This window comes from Lagenorhynchus albirostris, chromosome 5, assembly GCF_949774975.1.
Source record: "Lagenorhynchus albirostris chromosome 5, mLagAlb1.1, whole genome shotgun sequence".
Lineage (NCBI taxonomy): Eukaryota > Metazoa > Chordata > Mammalia > Artiodactyla > Delphinidae > Lagenorhynchus > Lagenorhynchus albirostris.
Window position 1 is genome coordinate 91,357,091 of NC_083099.1, and position 26,678 is coordinate 91,383,768.

The window sequence follows — 26,678 nt, forward strand, 5'->3', positions numbered from 1 at the left end:
CTTGAGAGTCCGCCTGCTGATGCAGGGGACACGGGTTCGTGCCCCGGTCCGGGAAGATCCCACATGCCGCGGGGCGGCTGGGCCCGTGAGCCATGGCCGCTGAGCCTGTGCGTCTGGAGCCTGTGCTCCGCAATGGGCGAGGCCACAACAGTGAGAGGCCCGCGTACCGCAAAAAAATAAAAAATAAAAAAAAATAAAAGAATAGCACACTTGGGGCTTCCCTGGTGGCGCAGTGGTTAAGAATCCGCCTGCCAATGCAGGGGACCAGGTTCGAGCCCTGGTCCAGGAAGATCCCACATGCCGTGGAGCAACTAAGCCCGTGTGCCACAACTACTGAGCCTGCGCTCTAGAGCCATGAGCCACAACTACTGAGCCCACGTGCTGCAACTACTGAAGCCCACACGCCTAGAGCCCATGCTCCGCAACAAGAGAAGCCACAGCAATGAGAAGCCCGCGCACAGCAAGGAAGAGTAGCCCCCGCTCGCCACAACTAGAGAAAAGCCCGCGTGCAGCAACAAAGACCCAATGCAGCCAAAAATAATAAATAAATTAAATAAATAAATTTAAAAAAAGAAGAGCATGCTTGTTTAAGACACTCTTCTCAGTCTGAAAGGTCTCCTTACTAGCTCACCTGACTGCTATCAGGGAATTTCAAAGAAAAGTCTTGAGAAGTATGAGAGAGCACTTTAGCTGCAAGGAATGCACATGGTTTGCCTCTAATTCTGCCAACTACAGAGAAAGCCATCCAGAGTACCAGGCATCCTCTTCCAAGCATAATAGTATATTCCCCAAAGCCTGCCACCAGGTACAAACTTCTGTACCACCTTTCATGCTGAGCAGGAATGTCTCCAAGAGTGCCAGAGGCACTCTAAAAACGGTGCAGAAAAAGACACTCAGCTTCTGGAAGAAGACAGGGCATTCCTGAGGTCAGCACCACGCTCTGCTCTCCATCTCTGTAAGAACCCCTCCTGGACTTGCACAGTTCCTGACCCCTCTCTAATCACAAACCACCCAGATAAAACGGCAACCCCACATTCCTTCTCCTTCCTGTGCTTTATTTTTCCTGTAACATACTACCATCTAACATATCATACAGCTTACTTGGTTTATTTTATTGTTTGTTTTCCCTCATGAGAAGGTACCTTCCATCCAGGAAGCATTTTTTAAGCATCTTATTATTATTACCATAGTCCCAGAGACTAGAACAGAGCCTAGCCCATAGTAGCAGCTCAATAAATGTCTGCTGAATGAATGCTACAATTATTTTATTATTTATCTTTAACTGTATAATACTACCTATTATAGGATACCTCCCTCATTCCCAAGAAAGCCACTTGTCTTCTGGTTTTTGTTTTCATACAGAAATGACTGTAAATATAAGATCATATGTTATGTGTATGAATAGACAAATGAACCCACACATAAACACAGAGGTACTGAATACATCTAACAGAGGCAGGAGTGTCTTTTTTACAAAGGAGTATAATTGTAGCTGCTAAGTTAATCTATTGATATAGGCAAAGCACTTGACTGCTTTACATAGGTTATATCTTTTAATTTTCAAAATAACTTAAAAAAGTAACCATTATTTTTCTTTTTTATAGATGAGAAAAACAAAATACCATGGGATTAAGTGCCTAGTCCAAACTCAGACAAATAAGAGGTGGCAGAGATGACACTCAAACAAGGCTTGTCTGACACACAATGATACTTTTAAACCATGCTGCCTCCCGGGTAGATATTAAAAGACCAACTTAATTAGGTTTCTGAGTGTGGCTGGATCCAGAATATCATTTTAAATCATGAAAAAGAAGCCAGGCAAATGCAGGGGGGAAAAAAAGCAACCATTCCAAGAATCAGAAATTAGAGAGTACAGGCTTAAGAGTCCCTGGATAAGTCAGGACACTGGAAAAGGAACTTTGCACTTAGATGCTGGTCCCTCCTGTGCGATCCTAGCAAGTTACTCATCCTCTTCGAGCCTCAGCTTCAAAATTTGTGAGAGAAGGAAAGAGGAGACGAGGAGAGAAGGGGGTAGCTGGATAAATTATACCTACCAGCAAAAACCTGTTATGATATGAGATACGTGAAAGTGCATATTAGAGTGCCTGATATACAACAGGTAGTAAATATGTTATATTTAATGTCAGATTTTACTGATTTCTTGAAGGACAGGACAAATATAAAACAAAAAGAAAAACCAACTGGGATAGGTTTCATGAGCATCTGGGAAAGATCTGATCAGATCTTATAATGACATGTCAGACGGGCCCACAAAACTCTGAATTCAGCCTTACATTTCATTCAACTACTAAGTTAACTCCCAAATGCCTCTTTACTTGATAAGTAATGAAGTAGGTACTGTTGGGTCATGAAAGGCAAAATCATCACCAACAAATAAGACAAAGTTCAATAATTTCATTTACTGAATAGCTATTTAGTGAATGGTCACCAATACCATTAATTTACTAAGTTTTAGAACCGTCGTAAATTCTTTCAAACTTTTCTTAAGTTTCTGAGGAAAACTATAATTCATGCCATTATCCTGAGTTTAGCTAAGAAAATTTATGTATTACTTATTTATAGCATATTTATTTATAGTATAACTTTAAAATTTTTGAGAATGTTTGAGTTTTATTTTCATGTTGTCAGAGCAAATACTTTTCTAGCACTATCTCTCTATAATATAAAACAGCTTGTTTAGGCAATTGTTACTTGAATAGCACTTACACGTTTTAAAGCAAGGAAATAAGTACTGATTAATCTTTCAAACTATCTTGAACATTATGAAGTTTACCTAAAATACTCATTACTCACAAGTCAGAACAAATAAACTATCAGAGCAGTTTATGTTAATAGACCATAACAGATACTGGATGGCTAAAGTTACTCAAGAAATCAATATAATCACTTTTCCTTCTGAATATACAGCAGGGGTTGGGCGGATTAAGGAACCATACATTATTTTCAGGTACAATAACTATATCACATTTGTAGTGAAATAAAATAATTTTACAGGTATGCTTAATGAAACGCCCAGCAAGACAACCAGTTTTCCAAATATGATCAATTATCTAATTCATACATTTTAAATTAATAAGACATATTTAATGAAAACATTTCTTGCATTATTATTACTACAATTTTTATGAAGGTAAATTTTTTTTTGTTAGTATTTAACTCAGAAGTCCAAATCCTTCTCATAATCATAACCTAAAAAGAAAGTAAAGAGGATACCAGTTTCTTTTTTTTTTTTTTTGCGGTGCGCGGGCCTCTCACTGCTGTGGCCTCTCCCGTTGCAGAGCACAGGCTCGGGATGCGCAGGCTCAGCGGCCATGGCTCACGGGCCTAGCCGCTCCGCGGCATGTGGGATCTTCCCGGACCGGGGCACGAACCCGTGTCCCCTGCATCGGCAGGTGGACTCTCAACCACTGTGCCACCAGGGAAGCCCGATACGAGTTTCTTGCAAAAATTACCTGTCTCATGTGAGATAAAATGAGCTTATCACATTTCCTAAAATGATTTGTCACTAAAACCACTTGATAATGATTTATTTAATCATGTAGCCCTGTGTATCATGATATCTAAAAAAAAATCTGGGTTTTATTTAGTCAATAACCAATAAGCAAATAACCAGTGTTCTGACAAAGGACTTTAAAAACCATGGTCCTTAAGTTACTCACGCTAACATTTCCTAAAATTATGGCAACAGGAAATACAAAATTTAAAAACCAGTAATTTATGGCCAGGAATGACTAGAGAACGAATGTTATCTCAGCAAAGTCTAAAGAGTTGAGGAATCAAAATATGGATGGTCTGTGGATCCCAGGTCTTAGAGTCGATCTTCAAAGGGCAGAGAAAAAGGTGCTAATTCAAATAAACTTCACATTATCGAATCAGCCTCCTGTAAGCCAGGAAGCCAGCAGGAAAGCTCTGGACAGGTTAGGTACTACAGTATGGAAAAACTGGTTACTGGTCAGAGGTACCTAAGTAAAAGTAAAAGGTTAAGGATTACCTGGAGATTTCATGTATAATAATATTCCTACTAGAAACAATTAGCATGTTGGAGCTACTGCAAAAAAGCACTCTCCTTTTTACACACCAGCAACACTTTACTGCCATTTGTCCGAAACTCTGAAACGGATTGGCAAAAGAGCACATTTCAAAATCTTTGTTTGGAGCCTAGTAATTTACGATCATGTCACCAAACTGAATGAAAGACCCAGCACAACTGTGGTCTTAGCTATTTAATGCATCATCACTACCTACTGGGCAAGAGTCAAACTCAACCAGGGAAGCACCACAGACTACAAACAGGGTAATGGACTTCCTGCTGAATATCCCACCAACTGCCACTCCTGAAATAAGACTGAGAAAGGTAATTATTGCTCCTGTTAAGAAAATAATTCCACAGACCAGCACAAAGATAGTGAACGCATTACTGTCCTTTCCAAATGTGTAGGGGATTAAACCTCTACACTCCCGAGTCACCCAAACGACCACCCTCACGTCAGACAAGCTGCATTCTGAAACCTTCTGCTTCCAACTAAACATAAGGTACTGATCTGCTATCACCCTCCTCCCACAAAAATTAAAAGCTTTTATTTCCATTTAGCTGCCACTTAAGATTTATAAAAAGTTTGTTTTTTCCTTTCTTTCCCTTAATTCAAGTCCTCACAGAGCACACTTTCCTCATCACAGGTTGCCAATTTTTGGAACATTATAAATCTCATCAAGTTGCACTTATATGATGTGACAATTAACTTTTAATGATGGATAAAAGAGATGGATGCTTAAAGTCATTCTGCATTCTATTACTGTACCCATCTGATAAAGGAAAGCTCCTTCATAAAGGTCAAAACTTTTCTTCTTTAATCAGAACTCTAAAAGACAGACTAACTTTGAAAATATATTAAATTGGTTGGGCCAAGAGATGTGTAATAGAATATAGAGGCTTTTGTCAGTACACTGCAGAGGTAAAGAAATGTCTCCACTCCATTCCAACAGAAACAATTTCTATTATGTTTATAACTAAGAAAAAAATGATTTCATAAATAACTAGCATTTTATATTCAAGAACTATACTTACAATTTTCTAGATGTGACGTTTTAATATCTGATGTCTAAAGACAATCTCCTCAGATACAACTGTCTGCAGGGTCTCCATGTACAGCTGTGCAAGCTGTGCTGTGCACAACCCTAGGGGGCACCATTCATAGCAGAGGGCATAGATCTATATATTTATTATGACAATTTCCTGCCAAAAGGCAGTAAAGTGTCTTGTTCTAACAAAATCAATCTATTATGACAATTTTCCAACATTTGAAACTAGAGTATCTCAAGAAAAGGGTGTTTTTTTTCTGAATCACACAAAGAAGCAGAAGATGCCTGCAACTGCTGGGACTACATAGCTCTTATTCTCTGGAAATTCCGGGCTGGAGGATGGCAGGTGAACTCCGAGAAGCAATGCTTTGATAAGGCATTACAGGCTTCCTCCCTGCACTGCAGAAAAGAGGTTAATTTCTCCCAAATGAAACATAGAAATACAAACCTTGAAAATATTATCGAGGGTCTTAACTCACCAATGTTCATGCACATGCATTTGAGGGGATTCAGTCAGAGATACAAGGTATGTGGTCACTATGTTTCACTACAGTAGTTTCTTAATAAGGCCACCATGAGGCGTCGCAGTACACAAATCTTTCACAACTAAATCTGTTAGGGTTTAAAAACTTCTTTCTCCTGATCAACAGCTTTATACTTTCTTGGAGAGAACAAAATCTAACAGCCCTAGAATAACTTCAATGGCTCTTTCACTTAAGATTAGGATGAGCTGTTATAAGGCTGAGATGTTTTTTCCTAAGACCAGACTGTAATAAACTCATGGCATTTGATAAACTGGCATGCCATTTAACAATGTGTTATTGTTTTGCAAATTCTTCCTGTTTTCACAGGACACGGGGAACAACACCAAAGCCATGTATCTGTTAGATACCAAAATTATGTTATACTACTAAATAACTTAGAAGTCAAGTAGCACGATAATAAAATACTTTCAAAGTTAATAAGTATGCTGTATTACATACAGCTCTACTCTAACAATACATTATTTTCATTCTTTAATGTTTTAACCATTATGAACAACACACCAAAAAAAGTCACATATTCCTGCTGTGAAAATGGCACCATCAATGGACGAAAAATATTTTCTACATCATTTTGGAGCTAAGCAGATTTCTCTAGCAAAACACCAAATCAGAAGTCTTACATCTTGGTTCCAGCACGGCCACTCACATGGCCTGGGTCCCAGTTCCTTAATCTGGGCCTTTCTTTCTTCAAATTTAAAATGACGGATTACAGGCCTCCAAGATCATCTGCAATGTCCCTTCTAGAGCTCAAATTCTACTATTCTCTTTGAATGTAAATTATCTGAATCCTAGGACTTCCCTGGCAGTCCAGTGGTATGAGAATCCACGCTCCCACTGCAGGGGGCACGGTTCAATCCCTGGTCGAGGAACTAAGATCCCACATGCTGTGCAGTGAGGCCAAGAAAAAAAAGATTATAACATTAAAAAAAAAAAAAATTATCTGAATTCCAAAACTGTTTTCTTTTTTATATTTGCAGCACAATCTTATTTTTAAAAAAAACCAAAACAAAACACAGATATTTCACTTCTTAGAATACTATATAATACTACCTTTTTTAACTTTAGAAGTTACCGTATGCTTGGGATGATTTAAGAAATAATTAACAAGCAAATGTGAATATGGCAACGTGTTCGACAAAGAAGAGGTACTTTTATCCTGGGCCGGAACCTCAACATTACAATTCAACAGGAGCCAAGACGGGTACAGGGCACTACGCAGTGGTACAAAGGCCATGCTGGCAGCACAAGAGGCAGTGTAAGGGAGACAGTGAGTAGGAGCGTGGCCTCCTTAGAGTGAGCTGGAATGGAATGCCAGCTCCACCACTTACCGGAAGAATGACCTTGGGCAAGTTGCCGAGCCTCTGAGACTCAATTCCCTCATCTAAAATGGAGATGATAATTCCTCCCTCACAGGCTGTTTCAAGGTGGAAAGAGAGGAACCACTGGATTCAACTGCTTAAAAACTGAGGGTGGGGAGGAACTCTACCTAATTATCCTCATGATTTTTATTTTCATACCTCATTTTAAATGAAAAGCCAAAGTAACGTTCACAGTTTCTAACCCCTTCCATCTTTATACGCTTTCTTCAATAAACACAGGCTCTGGCTTTTCTTCAAACTGTGATTCTTCAACAAACTTCTTTATCCATTAATACTACACCGTGTCCCAGAGTTGGTATAAATATGCAAAATCAAATTATGAAAATTAAATTGAAACAAAAGGAATCTGTAGAAATAAATATTTTAAATAAATTTCTTTTGTGTCAGACCTTAAATCTATTAAATAAAAAAAAAAGGTTTGGGAGATCTAATGCAATCAACCTTTTATCATTCTCCCACAGTACAATAATTAAGTAGGCCTCTTTACTCTTAGGGAACTTTGAGATAAGATCCTAACAAATAAAACTTTTCTACTATGTAAAATATGAGTTGAATAATTGATCCTGTCGTTATTTTTGGATAGAAATATCTTCTCTTGTAAAGTTGGCAGCAGTGCCATATTGAATTCTCTAACTGGCCTGTGAAACGTTCCTTTTCTACAGAGTGCCAAGTTAAAATGCCTTTTAAATTTAAAAAGAAAAAAACTTTAGCACTTCCCATCACTTCTTTGAAAACACCAGTTGATATCACATTATAATATATGTCCTAGAAATGGATGTAGCTTAGATATTCAGATATCAATTCATATTTTCCAATTAATTTTCATTACAGTTTCAGAAATATGTCTCACAGGAAAAAAAAATGGCCCCAACACATAATCCAAATCTCACTTAAGAATCCTAATATACACTTCAAAGCACATTCTTTGTCCGTGTGTGGTTGCTATGCATTTAATTTTCTACCACAAGCTGTAAAAAAGTTAAGTCAAATGGACAATCGTTCCACATGATCTGAGAACACTTATTTAAATATACAAATAGATTTAAATACACCAGAAATTTATGGCCCATTCCACTGATATCTTATAGCCCACAGGACATTGACAATTAAACAACCATATTGTCTATGCCACTGCTGTTCCAGGTATTTACAATAAGTTATCAGGTTGAAAGTAAAAAAAGAAAATCATAGTTTAAATAAGATAAATTCTGCTCTTCACCGTGGGCAGTTCTCTAGAGGAATGATCAGAATACAGGGTTTTTTGTCTCAGGGGAGCTACTGCAAACTCAGTAACTCGGGTCCAGCCACTTGACAACGTTGAACCTGTTTCCTCATCTGCAAAAATGGGACTAATGATACCCTCCTATCTACTTCACAGCATAAAGAGCAAATAAGATGTCACTGAAATCACAGTGTAAACTCTAGATTGCAATAACAAGTGTAACATATATTACTCTTGTGCCTTTAAGGGTGACAAACTTACAATAAAGAAAGACTTGATGACTAATGACCAAAAGGATGAGAGCAAAGAAGTTTTAACAGTTTAAGTCTTTATTTGGAGACTATGCTAAAGATGCTGGAGGGCTCTCAGAGAAAATTTTTATTCAGCTCTAGGAAGCTTGGGCAGACTAAACTGTTTTTATAAGGGCAAAGGGGAACTCGCTGTGCTTACTACAAGACATCAGAAATGCAAATTAGAGCACAGTAATTTATTAATTGTGCAGATGTGAAACTGCTTTAAATAAACATGCCCTAAATGAGATTGAACTGCAGAGGGGGTAAGGGGGTACCTGTCTTGACTGGTGTGTCAGAGCCAAAGAAGGATGCCTTTGTCTGGCCAGCTTCTAAAGGAGAGAGCTAATGCCATAGCTGCTTCTCAGGGGAAATGTTTGTTCCCCCCAACTCTGACAACACTCAATAAAATGCATGACAGGTTTATTTTACAATCACAAAACTAGAATTTTTAGCACCTTTTAAAGAGGAAGTCTGAACAAGAAAATTCCAAAAATAGGAGGAAAAATACAAACTACCTTGTTTTATTTATTTGTAAATAAATTCAGTCCTAATTGAAATAGTATACATGAGGGTGATCCATGACATATGCCAGCATTAGTGATGAGGGAAGAAGGTATAGGATGATAGCTTATAAAAAATAATTCTATCACAAACCCCATTTTCTTCATTGATAATGTGTCGATAGAAGTATGTTAATAATGACATTTAAATAAACAGCTAAATATGATTTGGCAGTTGTGGTCACCAGAGCACCTCTGTGCAGGCAATACTGCCAAGGCTTAAAACCATGTCTGCGTATGAGGTAATCCCAGAATCGTTGGCTTTGCTTCAATCAGGGCAGGATTCATTTACAGGCCTCTGATCTTTACACTAATCCATTCCTGTACCTTGCAGAATCTCCTATATCTAGTACATAGTATAAAACAGAGCAATTCAACATAAATGAATCAGACACCTACTATGCTGTTCTACGAACTGTGGGTACAAAGATAAGTAAAATCCAGATCTTACTGCTTAAGAGGGTCACAGTTTTTAAGATCTGAGGCTACCAAAGTCATTCCTCTGAGATGTTCTTACTAACACTGTGACCCCCTCCCCCCATTGGCTGTATTTTTCTGCCTACTGATAGCCAGTCTATCTCCATATACTGTCCTGCTCTAGGGGACCTCCTGGAATTTACCTTTTCATGCCCATCTACGGCCTCTGGCAGATACCTCATGCTGAGCTACACACTGTCCACCCCCTTAACTCAGTCAACTAATATTTTTTGAGTCCCTACACTTTTACAGGTATGGGAGATACAGCAACAAACAAAAATTATCTCTATTCTTATCAGATCCCTCATGCTGAGCTAGACTCTGTCCTCATCCCTACAAATTAGCCTAATTCTGCCTATTCATTCAACAGTATCCACTGCACTCCTACCATGATCTAGGTGCTGAGGATACGGCAGTAAGCAAAACAAAGTCTTTGAGCTCATGGAATTTATGGAAATTTGGTGTGACACTGCCCAATTTTGACCTATGGTCTCCAAAATGGAGTTCCTGAGCCCCAAAACATGAGTAAGACTTAGCCCACTGGAGTAGGTAAGAAGGAAATAATATAATTTTTCTTTACATTCAATTTATTTTTTATTTCTAAGCATTTATATTTTATTACATTAAATAATATATTAATAGCCCAGTATACGTAAGTTATAAATAAATGTACAGATATTGAAGATATATGCTCCAATTCTTTTACTGAAGGGAATAGCACTTAAAAAGTCTGGAGACCATTGGCTTGGATGATGACACAACTGCAGGGAACTGTTTGGCCAAGATGGGGTTAGCCTGGGCTTTCCAATAGCCTGGTTCATTTTTCTCTGACAGACCCAAGTAAGCATTCTGGCAAGGATGCCTAAACATTAAGCTAAACAACCAAAGTTCACGTCCATCCCAATTTCCCTCCCTAATTATCTCCTAACAACAATATCCTCATCATCCCTGTGTCCCATGGATATTATAGCATCTTTATTTTCTATTCCACATTTGGTATGTGTATGTCATTACGATACTAGAAACAACCTGAAGCCAAAGCTATTACCATTTTATTCTGCAAGCCCCAGAATTCCTAATCCAGCTTTACACATAATGGGTAGTCAATAAACACATGCTATATAACTGAATATATGGAACCCAGAATTACCAAACAGATATGATAGAGGCCAGTCATTTGCTTTACCAAAGATTGCTCTCCTTTATAATGATCAGTACTGTATCCCTTTAAGCAGCTCTCCTCTGTGTAACTTTACAGATCACTGATTACTATTAGGACCTGGCAATGGTAAAGCTTCAAGTAACCACTGCTAATTGAAGATCAATTATAAATACATATGAAATGTTCTGAAATTATAGTTTGTCAATAAGAATACATAGTTAATTTTGAAAAACTAAGTAAGTCAAAACTTTTCAGGAAAACATCTTTAACGATGAAAAGTACCAATCACCCTAATACTTAAGACCTATATATTAGACTTCATGATCATCTAGCTGTATTTGAAATATATGTCAGGAATGATAATAGTTACCTTAAAAAATATTAAAGAAATAAAATCCACCACTGATTCATGATCACAGTTCCTTATGTAGTAAACTCACCACTCTGTGTGTGAGACCAGATCCTCAGACGTATAACTCTACGCCCATTCCTCAAGACCCACTCCCAAGACCTTTCAAGCTACAGAAGGCTTTTGTATGGATTTAAATGTATGCAGAGGCTGTATGTAGAAAATCATTAAAACTTTTTAAAACCCTGGGCCTTACAACATATCTGAACATGTTGTCTGGGACAACAAAGAATGTATAGCACCAAATGAGACAAGAATGCATACCCATATACAAAATTTATTTAAAAAATTCATTATTACCATGAGGACTAGTAAATAAGGTCCGAATAACTGTACTTCCATGATGCCAAACAGCCCCATGACAGAGAACGGAAGAAAGACTAACAAACCACTCTTCTGTGTGTCTCCGTTCCTCTTTGCTTCTTTAATGTAAACATTAGGGTCATTATCAATGTTGTGAGCTTATGAAGAAATATTTTCCCAGATCAGTTTCTTCCTTATGATTTCACTTACGAATGTATTTGCTTGTTATTAAAGTACCCAGGGTTGGCATCTGGAACACTGAGCAGTTTACAAACAAGGTTTTAATCTAAACTGTGTTGATGTCCAGAAATGACCAGTCAAAAGGGAGCCATAAATAAAACCGGGTGAAAATGCATACATTCTGAGGTGTAATAAACATAAAAGTCATGATTTTAAAACGCGATACTGAAGGTCTGATCAAGTCAAAGGGAAATCCAAAGACCAGAACCCAGATTACTAAACATAAAAGAGAAAGAAGACCAAACTCATGTGTGCCCTCCAGGTCATGGCTTACTAAGCCATGAGAGAAACCACAGCTGTAAATACAGGTTGAAAACATCCTGGAAAACCTGAAAATTGCTTGATGGAAGCATTGGGCATAATTTTTAATCTATAATCTCTCATGGATAGAAAAGTACATTTTTACCTCTTCAGAATCTCACGTGTGTTTAATAACTGGGCTTGAGATCTTATTAATATATATATTTCTAACCAGTATAATTTATCTAAGTAAGAATAAGTGTTAGCTGTAGTAGTTTATATTTTTATTGGAATGTGAACACAGTTCAAACTTATTCTGTTTACTATACTTTTAACATGACTTGGTATACAGTACGTGGAATCCTCAAACCCTACCCTTTACTTCAAAAGTGTTGTCATTACAGATTGTGACATTAATAGCAATAAACAAAAAAGTAAAAATAAATAAAAACAAAGTCCAAAACTCTTGAATGAAACATAACAACATAAATTGAAAACTTCATCCAAAAAAAAAAAATGCACTGGCTTTTGAAATAGACTAAAAGCAAAAAGAATGTACTAATAAGTAAATAAAAGCCAAATCAGGGTTAAAAGTCTAATTTTTAAAATCCACTCCAGTGCTTGGGCCAAACTAGTTTACAACCCTAATGACAATTAGGACAAATACAGTGCCACAGGAAGAAACCCCTGCTGTATTTCAATGTCAGCTCCTACGTTGGAATTAGCCAGTGTTTTAGTGGTTTTTACTCAGTATTATTTTAGGCCATATCTGTTAGAACAATTAGCACAGAATAATTTATATTATGTATATTTACATCTACTGGACTTTTCCAGCCAGTAGAAGACACTTACTTTGAGGATAAGGGTTGTTCTATACTCACCTTTTATATTCTCAAAGTTTAAATCAGCATCAATACACTGTAAGTACCAGTGAATTAAATCAGTAGTAGTTTTTGCTACCTGAATCTCACCTACACTTGACCAAATTATTTAACATGCAAAATGGTCTTTGAACATGACCCAAGAAAGCAAGTCAAAAGAAAAGTGTCAGATGCCATAAAACGTACTCAGTTTACCAGCCTACCTGAATGAGAACAGTATGGAAGTGGTTTATTGTGGGGGGATGAAAGACAAGAAATGGAGAGCCTGACACACCCTGGGCAAAGCATCATGCAGCTAGAACCATGCAAGAGCACTCTTCGTAAGATTATCATCCACAAAAGCTACTTCGCCAAAATAGAAAAATACCCTATTTCTATGTTTCATGGATCAGGGAAAAAGAAAAGCCATTTAAAAAGAACAAACTTTTTATCTTCTATATCTGAATCAGGCTCTGACTTTGCTGAATTTGCAAAGAAAAGAGAACTTAATTTCACATGAATAGGGCTCAGTACAAAAAAAGCAATGGGTTACTTTGTATTTTTTTAAATGATTTGCTACTTGTATAGAAATGTGTGATTTATAAAATCTTTTCTACTTATCATAGCAGAAATAAGTTTCTTAGGTAAAATAAATCAAAAGTACCCATAGACCATTTTGAAAACTGGTAACTTCTGATTAACCCTCTAATCCATGTTTGCTCATTAAGACACTCTGAAATGAAGTCTATGAATCTGCTTATTAATTTTTTCCACAAATACTGAATTTCTTTTCAAAGCAAATGCCAGAAAACTATTTTATAACACTATCCATGTTAAACTGTTAAATTCCTTTTGTAAAATATATTCAGATTAAGTACTTAAAAGTACCAGAGTAAAAACATATAGAATATTCAGTGAGAAAAACTCCTCATGATGAATGATGATTGCTACTGACATACCAAAGGAATTAATAAGTAGTGAAACCAGTAACTGTTATTAGACATTTCTGTACTAGATATACCAAACAGAAAGAAAGTTCACTAAATATCAGTTTATAAACTAAGTTTGAAGTCGGTTTTGTCTTTGACTGTGACCTCACAGATGAAAACTGACAGCTGGCCCCAGCTCAGAGACTTTCTCATCTACCTCTCTTAAGACTGATAGAGAACAGTGTTCCAAGCCCTATCACTTCAAAATGAAGACGATTTCTCTTTTGGGAGAAAGAAAAATTGGAGGGAATTCTTGGCTAAAAGTTGCCTCAAAACTTTCATTTCTAACCTTTTGGAAGGTGGTCCTCAAGGCAGGTAAATACAAAACAAGCCCAGGAGACAGTGGCACTGCAGACAGGCATTCTAAGCCTGGCACAGCCACTTGCTAGCTGTGTGACCTCAGACAAACTACTTAACCTAAGACTTAGTTTCCTCCTCATTAAAACAGGGTCACCTCTCCTCAGAAAGTTGTTGTGAAAAATAAAAAAGTAGTAAAAATAAAACTTGTATTGATACTTCACAAGGCAGCCCTCAGTCCAAATATCTTTCTCCCGAGGGGTACAGCTCAGTGGCAGAGCATCTGACTGCAAATTATCTTTCTCCCTTCCTCCCAAAGAGAAATACTATTTGGGCAACTCTTCTAAAAACTGCTTTCAATTTTCCCTTAAATATAATTGAAACCATGTAATCACACTATCACCTTAAAAAACAAAAATGATTGGATAAGGAACTTACTTCATAAAAACAACAGGTGCCTTTACTTCACAGAGCCCTGCGAAAGGCTCCACATGATCCCTTCCTAACTGACACATACGTAGAGACTGTGTAAGTCTCCAATTCATATATCAACAACTTTATGATAATACGTAGGGATGAATACTAAAAGGACTCAAAAACTACAAACAAATCTTTAAAATCAAATAATGGTAAATTAAAAAAAAGTTCAACCCCACATCCCATTCTCAGACATTTCTAGGCAGTATCCCGGATGCACATTAGTGAATATAATAATCAGCTGAGAGAAACAGGACAGAGAGATAAAGGGGGAGGGGAGGGAGGAGAGGGAAGGAAGAATGCGAGAGAATGAAGAAAATGGTAACTTCAGTAACTTAAAATATAATCAGAGTTTGACAGCTGGGTGTAGAGAATTATTTTCTCATTTTGTTACATGCTCCACCACATTCCCTTTGCAGTCAATGAGAACTCTACCCTTGGGTGAGTTTTGAGAGGTGCACCAAAAGCTGGAAAACAAGTCAGCATTCTTTATTATTAAAAGAATCAGCACTGCTAATAAGACTCCCTCTGAATCACTCAATCTGTAGCTTTCCTACACCAAAGGATGTAGTCAAATCAACAAACAATAAAAGACAGAAAACTTTCTTTAGCCATTAACAGTTTTAATCTACCAAATGAAGACTGATTTAAGTCTTACCATAACAATAGTTCAGATACAGCTATTACTTTATTCCTAGGGTGTCATATAGACTCTTCCTCACATCATACTTTTCAATTTTTATAGTGGTTTTTATAGGAAATTAGAAGTACAGATGAAAGATCTTGACTCAGCATTTCACAGTTATTTATTGAAAATAAAGATACCTAGAACCTCTACAAAACAATAAAACCCAGAAACATTCTCACCTGAGAGGAGACCAAATTTGCAGAAAACATTTTCTATTTTTACTTTTCTGATAGAAGGAAAGAAACATGCAAGTAGCAAAGTAATAAAGGAAATATAACCCCTTCATGAAACTTCTCCTAAGAGTAAAACATAATGAAAGTAACCTAAATTTTGCTGACCATTATGAGAAATGTTCAACATGGTAGAAATTTCAAACGTTACTGCTATCAGTGTGTTTGTGTTTGCTTTACAAAACTAAAAATTACAACAACCAAAAAAGAATCACAATGTCAAAATGGATAGACGAGGTTCAACTAGTGTGTGTATGTGTGTTTAAGCTTTCCTTATCAAAATTAGCAAAAGGATTTTCATTGAGTAAAATGGGTAGGAATACCAGATAATTTCAGCTGTGGACTAAGGAAGTTAATACAATAAGATCACAATCCCTTATAGGAAACCCTAAGGTCCAATGCTTCAGATTTTTGTGGGCTTTAAAAAGGTCAGATGGAGCATATAGTATATTTTATGTAACATTCCTAGTCCAATCTAGGATAGGGCCTCATAATCAACCATACTACTTACTACTTCTACAGCAAAATATGTGAATATTCTAAGTGGGCTTTAAAAACTATTTTAAACAGGTCCATGACACTCTGGGTCAGGTTTTGCCACCAAGTGAGTTTTGATGTCAAACTTTTGGAGGAACAAAAACTTTTTAGTTTTTCAGAGATTTTTTTAGATAGAGGATTGTGAATGTATATCCAATACCACTACAGATCAAGATACAAAGACTGTTTATTTATTTATTAGAGATGAAAAAGTATGGCAAATTAAAATTTAGCCAAGTAGGAAGATGTTCCTGGCAAATCTATCCTTACAAGTTAGGAAATACAGGGAATTCCCTGGTGGTCCAGTGGTTAGGACTCCACGCTCTCATTGCCAAGGGCCTGGGTTCAATCCCTGGCTGAGGAACTAAGATCCTGCAAACCGCACAGTGTGGCCAAAAGAATTAATTAACTACTTAATTAATTTTTTAAAGAAAGTTATAAAAAACAAAGTTTTTTAATTTATTCAAATAAAGTAAATGAACATTGAGACTACTTAAAAATGTCTATGTTAGAAGCAGTGAGTATTCAAGTTTGAGAACCCTGGTACTTGCAGTCTTTTGCACTTCCTTTGCACTTAACCACAGGTTGCATTTCCCCTGGCCTTTGATTTTCACATTGTTCAAGATTTCAGGGATTTGGAGTATTTCCCATTCATCTTCTCCTTAGTATGTCCCACTTTTTTATTTAAGTGTCATTTTGCACAATGTAATTTGTTACGCACTTCGGATATAATGCTTCTCAATCTTCATGCCTTGACACGAAGGTAAGTTTTAATTGGTTGTGAGGAGTGCCCCCAAGTAATTAGTTATGAAAAGTTAAGGTACCACAGTTTATAAAGGATTTTACATGTGCATATATGGGTGTATTTAAGGTTTTCATCATAATAACATCACTCTTGCTTGTAATGATATACTTTCTTGTTAGGGAAAGAAGTGGCTTTATCACACTGTGAACTACCTATAAAACCGACTGCATGGAACTTCCCTGGTGGTCCAATGGTAAAGAATGCGCCTTCCAAGGCAGGGAATGCGGGTTCAATCCCTGGTCAGGGAACTAAGATCCCACATGACGCAGAGCAATTAAGCCCAAGTGCCGCAACTACTGAACTAGCGCGCCTCAACTAGAGAGCCTGCATGCCGCAAATTACAGAGCCCACACGCCCTGGAGCCTGCAAGCCACAACTAGAGAAGAGAAAACCTGCAAGCCACAACTAGAGAGAAGCCCGCGTGCCTCAACAAAAGATCCCTCATGCCTCAGTGAAGATCCCGACTACCACAACTAAGACCCGAGGCAGCCAAAAATAAAATTAAATAAATAAATAAATAAATAATAAATCTTAAAAAAAAAAAACCTGCATAATTTACCTATGTCTATAACCAGGGAAATCATAGTGTCCCATGCGTAAACATTAGTCGCATGTGTCTTGGTAGAAAAGAGAATTGATGCTCTAAGACATTCCAAGATGTATCAAAGTCACCAGAGGGAATGTCCAGTGCTGTCAACTAACCACTCTGAACTGTGTACTGTCCTGTGCTATGTCTTTTTAAAGAGGTGGGAGGAGCACTTGAAGGAGCACTGTACTTAAATGTGGCATGCCTCAGTTGTTTTTTTCTTTTTTTCCTCCTGGTTATTCTTATTATTTCCTTCAGTAACAACTTGTTTGTCCAGCACCTCATATCCAGTTAAAAATGCACCAGTGTTTCATGATATCAGAGTTGAAAATTACTTTGGAGGAAACAAAAATTAAAAGGCACAGCCCTGTGAAATTTCAAACTTAGTGGGAGTTGGGGTGAGATGAGATGTACTGAATAACTATAAATCATATATTATTGAGCGCTGACTGTGGATAAGGGTCATTACAGACATTATTGTCTTATGTCATTCTCATTCTGCTGCATGGTAAACATTAAGATGCCCTTTTGCACATATGATAATGGAAGTTCATTCTGAAGTGACATGCCCAAAGTCCCTCAGCTTATAAGCTAGAGAGGCAGCAAAAGTGAAACCCAGGGCTCTTTGGCTGCAAAGCCTCTGCTCTCTGTACTATACCTGCTACTATGGGACATCTACAGAGTGCGATAAGGGCCCTCTGAGTATTGTAAACATGCTGACTGAAATACAGCCATAGAATCTTGAGGCTCTGGAAGGGACCTCAGCAGTAAATGAACTCTAAGCCCACATTCAAGTATGTGACTCCATTCAATCTTTTTCAATCTTTAGCCATCAGTCCCGAATACCAGAGTTCCTCAAAATATGTCAGAGGACTTCACACCTGCTTCACAATCACTGCAGTACCGTTAAAATGCATATTCCTGGGCCCTATCCCAGACACACTGAATCAGAATATGAGGATGGGGCCTGGGAAATTCCATATTTTGCAAGCAAAACTGGTGTTTTTTAAATTGTAAGTCATAAAACAAATTTAGTGAATGACACCCTGTATTTTTTTTTTAATAAAATTGTTTGGCACAGATTAGATTTATAAAGATTAGATAGGAACAGAAAACATTAGAGCACTGCTCTTAGTACTGTTTCAGGAAACTTTCGTTCCAGGTTTTTTTATGTGGATTGGAATATAAAAGGTATTTCTCACCATAGATCTCAAAAACATTTGAGAAATACAGCTGCTTTAAACAACTTTTATCCTCATTCTTATTTGTCCTTTGAAATAAGTTATCAACCTTTTTTAAAATTATTCCCTTTACAAAATATCTAAACTTCTATGTCCTTTTCAGGATCTCAGTTATTCCAATCCAGGATTTTCTGTTTTATTCCCTGATCTTTTCACCCAAGGGCTATATTTAACTATTGGTTTAATTATTTAATCAATATTTTACAATATTTTTCACTTTTCTAAGATTTCATAAAATCCAATTCATTCTTAATCATTTTTACTTCATATTTTACACAACCTCCTCACTATCTGAAGTTATTTTACTATCTAGATCCTGGATCTGACTCACATATATTAACTTATTAAGTTTATATTTTGGAAGGTGTGCCAATGCTTCATGGTCTATATTTAATCCTTTAAGTCTTTCATTCCCTTAGTCTTTCATTTTCTATTTATATATACTATTAGATAGAATTCTTTACTGGCTTGTCTTCTTTTGAATTTCCGTTGTGTAACTGGTACTTATTTCAATTTTCACTTTATCTTTTTCTTTGAAAAAAAAAAAAAGGAAAGAAAACAATCCCCATTAAGACATGAGGATTTTCTGGGTATATCTTTACAGTTATAAAATGATGTCCTGGCATTTTAAGAAACTATAATTGCCTTCTAAGGGATAATATGAACACATATGAATGTTGAGTGAAGCTGAACTCAAAAAGTGCTTTCCTCAGGTATGACTTAAAATACAGAAATCTCTACAATTCGACACAGTATGTGATGACTGCCCCTGAGGTAGTACAAACCCACTGATGGAATTACAGTCACAGAATCTTCAAGCTGGAAAAATGTCCATTCAGTCATTTACCTTAGTCCTTACCACCTTTGGAGCAGTGTTTCTCAAAGGGTAGCTGAGGACCCTCTGCATCCAATTTACTTGGGGCACATGATAAAAATGAAGCAGTGGGACTTCCCTGGTGGTGCAGTGGTTAAGAATCCGCCTGCCAATGCAGGGGACATGGGTTCGAGCCCTGGTCCGGGAAGATCCCACATGCTGCAGAGCAACTAAGCCCGCACGCCACAACTACTTGAGCCTGTGCTCTAGAGCTCGAGAGCCACAACTACTGAGCCTGTGCTCTAGAGCTTGAGAGCCACAACTACTGAAGCCCATGCACCTACAGCCCTCGCTCCGCAACAAGAGAAGACGTGGCAATGAGAAGCCCGTGCATCGCAACAAAGAGCAGCCCCCACTCGCCGCAACTAGAGAAAGCCCGCATGTGAAGACCCACCACAGCCAAAAATAAATAAAATAATTAATTTTTTTAAAAGTGAGGCAGTGAAATTACAATGTTTTTATAATTTGGGTTTGTTTTCATTTCATAGTGAGAGGAAGGAAGCTGACTAAAAATACAGGAGAGATACCACTCAGACCTATTTTAAAAGGTGCCCTTGGTAGTGAAATGTTGAAAAACAAGGTGGATTTCAAACTACGAGTTCAAGAAAAGTGTCTTCTTCTTAAGATAAATACTTGCTTAAATTTAAATTTTAAAATATAGGTATGCCACACTGGTGGTGATGCAATATGCCAAAATCAACTGCCTATATTTAGTAATTCAGAACATTTAAAAACACAATCTTAAACATTTCTGCACTCTTGCAAGAGACTAATAATTTCAGGGATTTCTGTTAGTACAGCAAAAACAGGCACATCTATAATGAGGCTATTTTCAAAAAGTTCTTTTAATAGGGTGGAACTGTGAAGTCTTTATTACTTCTATTAAAGATTTCTAATATTAAAGTAATTGATATTCACGGTAAGATCCCATTAAAACTATGGCCCTTGCTTTACCCATGCTCTTTATGAAATGTAGGAAAACGTAAACATTAAGTATACTGGCTGATGATTAATAATTAAAAATTATGTTTGTAATTTTACTGAAAAATATGGTTGTATAAATACTTTAGCTGCTGAATTAGATTTTCATGAGTTGTGCCACATTTTAAGGCTATTGTTCCTTCTTTAACTATATACAAAAAACATTATCAATTACATAGTTACTTACAGCACAAGCAAACTATAATTATATGTTCATCCTAGCTTTCACTCAAAGCTATGTTATAAATTCAATGTCTAAACAAATCTGTTCCAATGGATGAAGTATAAAGATCAGGTCTGTAAGGTCAAAGACAGTATACACTTTTCAAGTTGTACAGCAGAGCTATATATACATTAAAAGCAGAGCTACCTCACAAACTCCTAAACCCGGAACTTTTTTAAAAAAATTTGGATATAAAGATCAAGGTGGATATAAAAAAAAGAAAGGTGTCAAAATTTCAAAATGTGTTAGTATCTTAGTCCCTAGGGGAAGATTCTACCTAAAACTGCCACAGTACCTCCAAAGACGTACCACTAAGAAACAACATAGATGAACCCCCTTTTCAATAGCTAGCTTTAAATGTGAAATGCAAATTAAGACTTCAGCTTCAGAACTTAATAGAGATATGCAGAATAATAAAATGAGAAGTTTGAAAACTCTTGGCAATGTAGAAGCAAAACCTTTATCTAAAATCTTATTTTGAAAATTAAGCCTCAAATCCAATAAATACATTTTAGATGCAAATAACTTGTAATTCATTGTCGGCGTGACTTTTAAAATCACTACTTCAAATTTTATACTATAAAAACTACTCTGATTTCAAAGACCAAGACTTTTCTTGAAAACATTGTTTTAATGAAGCAGTTATTTGATATCTCAAAGAAATGCAAGAGCTCATCAGATCGCTTTTATTCTGGAAATTACCTATTCCCATTTTAAATTTTGAATTGGTCAAATATATTTCGACGGCAAAAGAACTAGCATTAAAAGTTTGCTCCAGTGAACAAAATAACGTGCCTCACATGTATAAATGTGGTGTTCTTCAGTAATCAGGAATGCATTTTGAATACTCTTGCCATATGTTCAAAAATGAAAAACTTCTCTTGCAAAGAAGCTTTAAAAAAAATACGCTGAAATCCACATATTTTGGTGTGTATTAAATTCATCTTACAGACCCATCTCATTCTGACCACTCCAATTGGCCTGTTATGCATGTGACATATTAGGAGGCTCTTCTATCTGAAATAACACGATATTTTACATTCCATTAAAAAATGCTGGACACAGAACTTCTATTATATATCATCTAAGGTTCTCAACAATGTCAAAGTACATTTTGCTACCATACAGAAACTACCAGAAAGGCCTGGTCTTCAAAACTCAATTCCTCTCAATAACTAAGACAATCTTTTAGTAACATACACAATATGCCAGCAAGCCAGGAAACAAAATAAGGTCCCTTTGCTTTTTCTTTTATGGAAAACTGAATTCAAGTCCATTTTCATTCACAAAATACAGTCTGTCTTCATTATGGTAATATTACAAAGCACCAAAGCTGATTTACAGGATTTCGTACAACCAGTTTTCTTAACGTATCAGCAACTTAAAGTACCTGAGGTGTTTCTGACAATGGAGGGGCAAAATTACACATTGGTTTTCTGCAAGTTTGGGCTCACCATGCGGCTTTCAAATGTTAAACCCTCAGTTTTCACCCAGAGGGTTACTTCTCACAACCACACTTTTAAGGCACTTACTGTCCCACATGTTATTTCACCAACTTTTCCATTTGGGAGGCATATATCTGAAAAAGGCACTTAGTGTCAGATTTCAAAGTTGCTATTTATTATATATACAGACTGTTAAAATGCACTCAATTTCTCCAAATATATAAATTTTGACAAAAATTACTATCAATTAGGACAGTTATTTGCCTTTTGAATCAAGCTGGTACACTAAATGCTAGATTTACTATATTGCCCAGTCCACCCTCCCCCCACTAAAAAGGTAACTGTCACAAACAGCACAAGTTCCCTAAGAAAGAGAGCCCAGGAAAGAGTAAGCAAATGTCAGTCACTGTAATTTAGAGAGGTCTTCTGAGCAATGACTCCTTGGGTTTTTAATAATTCTCTCTACTCACAAGCTACAATCTTTCTACAATATTATCTAGCATTAAATTTCCTAGGCCTTCAACTCTATGTAAAATTTTATTATCAATTAAAAAAGATAAGTTTTCAAATGACACTTGCAGGAAAATGTGAAATGCACATTTCAACTATCTTAAAATAATAATAACTATAGCTGAATTGTAAATACTAGAAATCATAAATTGACTTCTGCTATGGGAAACTTAGCAAGACAAGTTTCTGGGATGCTGCAAATCCAATAAGGCATCTTCTTATGTGTACAGTAAGAACCCTTATGTCATTACTAATACCATCCAGCTTCCCTGTATGAAGAGTTTGCATACTTACCCAGGAAGGCAAATGGAAAGTACACAGGGAGGAAGATGAACTGCAGCAAAGCCTTTGTCATATGATAGTGACCTATAAAGTATCAAATAAAGGTACATCATCAGTGTGGTAGAGCTCTACAACTGAGTCCCAACTCCTGCAACATCTGTGAAGGAAGGACCCCGAAACCCAGGAGTCCAGCTCCCCACCAACCCCTCCTTCTCACCATCCCCACCTCTACGCTCGAACTGTGGGGCAATAAAGGCAAAGAAGCTCCCTGTATTCAAAGGGCAGAGGCTGAGGGGAGGGTAGCCCAGCTGGCATTCTAGGGTGTCTCCAGCACACTTGCCCCCTACTCCCGGTATGTACAAGGCAGCTGATCCATCCTGCAAACCCAAAAGCCACATCGTGATCATTCATCAACTTGCACAAGTGATCGCCGCCCCCAGGACAAATGCACCAGGAACCAAATCATGGCAATCGATAGGCAGTCCGAGCCTCCCCGTGCCCAGGAGCCGGCAGGAGGTAGCAGGGCGACGGCAGCAAATCCAGCAGATCCAGGTAGCGCAGCCCTCAGCCCTGCAGACCTGGGCGGCCACAAATGTCGCCCCAACGCCCGGCCCCGGTCACAATCCCGAGATTGGAGATCGGAACCGAGCGGGGAAACACATTCACCAGAGCCCCCGGCGTCAAGTGCAGGGCCACCAGGTCTTCGAGGTCGGGGTGGGGGGAGCTGGAAAACGGAGAGGGAGGAAGGGAGCGAGGGATCCCACCCCGGCTTTGTTGCTGGTCACCATCAAGTTTGCATCTTAGTACAAAATGTCGATCTTTAAGGCTGACAAGACAGAGGCAGAGGGAGAAAGAGAAAGGGAATAGAGTCCATCTTGCTTTGGGGAAGAGGGGGGAGAAAAAAAATGAAGTGCAAAGCCCACACTCCGGGCGTAAAAGTCTGCTAAACACCGTTCCATAACGGAGGAGCAACGAGTGGGGTGTCCCCGTCCCCGTGCCCGCTCGAACTGGCGGCGGTCTGGACAGAAAACACCTCCTCCCTCTCCTCCTCTTCCTCCTCCTTCCCCTCCTCCTCCTCCTCCTCCTCCTCCTCCCTCCCTCTCCTCCCTCTCCTCCTCCTCCCGCGGGCCCCGGCGAAGATCCCGCCGCCACCGCCGCTGCCTCCGCTGCCCCCCGGGGGGGCACAGCCGCTCCGCCCGGCGCTGCCATTCCGGGCTTGGACCGCGCGGCGCGCGTGGGGCCGGGAGAGGGTGGCCGCGCGGAGACGTCCGCGCCGGGGACCCCCTGCGCCCCCTCGCCGCGGGCTGGCTACAAAAGTCGCGCGAGCCGAGGTGGCGGCGGCGCGCAGAAGAGGCGCGCGTGGGGGTCCCACGTCGCGAGTGGGCAACCCCAGGAGATGGCGAAGAACGCCCCTCCCCGCGCGGGGAAAGTACCCCGGTCCCCGGCAGCCCGGCGTCCGCGGCCGGGAGAGGAGAACTGGACGTGTCATTAGCAGGACAGGCAATGGTTTCAAAGCCCCAGGCCAATGACCATCAGCAGAGGCAGAGCTCGCTCCGTCCCCATCCCCCATCACCTCCACCCACCTTCCCCTTCGTACCCCCCCACCTCCACCCCACCTCGCGAAACTTTTCGGCGAGATCCACCTGGACTAATTTGTCCTCAAACAGTTAAAATATTGACTGGACCCTACACACCAGGAGGGAAGGAGAATGCACGCTTTATTTTCCTTTCTACCGAAAGGAAAGCAAAAAATAGCTTCTCTCTCCGTCTCTCCCTCTCCCCCCCACCCCTGTCGTACATGTTGTGTCTTAGCTTTTTGCATCGTTTCGTTTTACCTTCCTCATTTAGCTGAAATGATCGCGGATTATTTCACACATAAACGTGTTCCAGATTCCTGGATTCAGGGTCCTTGTAAATTACAGGACTCGGGTTTGGTCTCAGTTACGTTAAGTTTCATACAATACCAAAAAATAAAAAAAATAATAATAATAAATTGCTGAGGGTGAGCGAGCGAGACGAGGTGGAGGAGGAAAAGAAACCTCGAGTCTGATTTCTGTAATTTACTAGCGACCCGGATCGCAGCAAATAACAGGGTAACACGAGTGTGGCTTAAGAGGGCTGGGGAGCTCTTTCTAGAGGCATCGACCCCATCCCCGGATAAAGGATCTGCAAGTTTTCTGTCATCGCGACCATGCAATGCCATCACTTACCTTCAGAAACAAGACTTTAAACAGCCAAGGCCTTCCTCCTCCCCTCCACCACCGCCCCCCCCCCGCCAGCTTCGCTCTCTCCACCTTAAACTTATTGACACAACATAATCCCACATTCAAGCAAAATCCTGACACAGCCTCCCTCCTCCTCTTCCCCCTCCTCTCTTCCCTCCCGTTCTCTCGTTCGCTCTCCCTCTCGTCCTCTCCGGCTTTCTCTCGCTCTCTCTCTTGCCCTCACCCCCCGCCCCCGCCGGCTTTCCCTCCCTCTTCTCTCTCCCCTTCTCCCTCGCCCTCTTCCCCCTCTCCCCCTATTCTTCCTCCTAGCCACTCTGGCACTAAAACAGCACTTTCTCTACTCGCCGCGCATTTGGTTAGGGGTGGGGGGGTGAGAGGGCACCAATCTCCGGGGCCGGAACACCCAAATCCCAACTCTCCAGATGAACGAGCAACTGGGCTGCTGTTCCCGGTCACCGACGCAGACGAAACGTTCGATAAATCCACTGAGGGCTGGCTCCTTGTACCTTCCTCCCCTGCCCCGACTCCCCAGGCCCCACCTCCCCGGCAGCCGAGCCCAGGCTGGGCTCCACGTACTTTCGCCGAGATGAAGTTTGGGGCTCCCCAGGCGGCCAAGAGCCGCCCGCCGGCGTGAGGGCTCTGTTGTTGTTTTCCTCAGGCTGCTCCTGCCCGCGCCGCGGCTCCCGTGCCCCTCTCGGGCGGCGCTGCCTGTGTGCCGAGAGGTGCTGGTTGCAAACGCAGCCTGGCACCGGCTGGCCTACTACTCCCCAGCCCGGCCCCCAGCCTCCCGCCCGCAGGGCACTGCCTTCGCGCCCCCCGCTCGCCGCCGGCGCGGCCGCGGCGACCCTCGCCCCCGACCTCTCACGACCCAAAGTTTTGGCGGAGGGGTAAAGTGCCCGGGGAGCGGGCCGGCTGGCGGCGGCTCCGGACGCGCGGGGTTCCCTCCGTCTTCCTCAAGTCCAGCCTACCGGCTGCCGCCACAGCCGCCGCCGCCGCTGCTCCTGCCGCGGAGTCCTTGGGGCTGCAGCCCGGCGGCTCTCAAGTGAGTAGGAAAACAGAAAGTGCGGGGAGAGCGCCCGGGAAGGGCTGGGGATGGGGGGGCGCTTACCTCGCGGGCTCGCCGGGCGCGAGGGCGTGTGTGTGGCTCGCCCTCAGCGGCCAGTCAGGGGTTCTCTATGGGAAAGTGGAGAGAGAGGAGCTCGCGGAGCCGCTCTGCCTCCGCTTCACTGTACACTGCTCCACATACAGTACATGCAGCCAGGAGAGACTGAAAACACTCATTTTATATAAGGCAGCCTGCCATTGGTCCGCTCCGTGATGGACAGGCCGCGCGGCCAAACAGAAGGCCCGTTACACCCAAACACACGCACACATACACACATTTTACAGAGACACACAAAGATCATCACATTTTCTATTTTCTAATGTTCGGGACCTGTAGACAGTAGGAGAGGACAGGTAGAGAGGCCCAGCAGAGTGGGTTGCGAGCGAAAAACCC

The 26,678-nt window shown here is 39.9% G+C and overlaps 1 protein-coding gene across 4 annotated transcripts in view; it reads right to left on the minus strand.

The window, feature by feature from the left end:
- The window catches only part of BBX (BBX high mobility group box domain containing), a 281,965-nt gene extending 255,573 nt beyond the window's left edge, over positions 1-26,392 (minus strand). For 2 of the 4 annotated variants that reach the window (XM_060150648.1, XM_060150647.1), the window contains exons 1-2: positions 26,289-26,392; positions 22,968-23,039 (exon numbers count right to left, since the gene is read on the minus strand). The gene's annotated coding sequence lies outside the window, so the exon portion shown is untranslated. Of the gene's footprint in view, positions 1-22,967; positions 23,040-25,756; positions 25,888-26,288 lie in introns of those variants that run through there. The other 2 variants (XM_060150649.1, XM_060150646.1) reach the window with 1 other exon arrangement.
- Between the last annotated feature and the right edge of the window lie 286 nt (positions 26,393-26,678).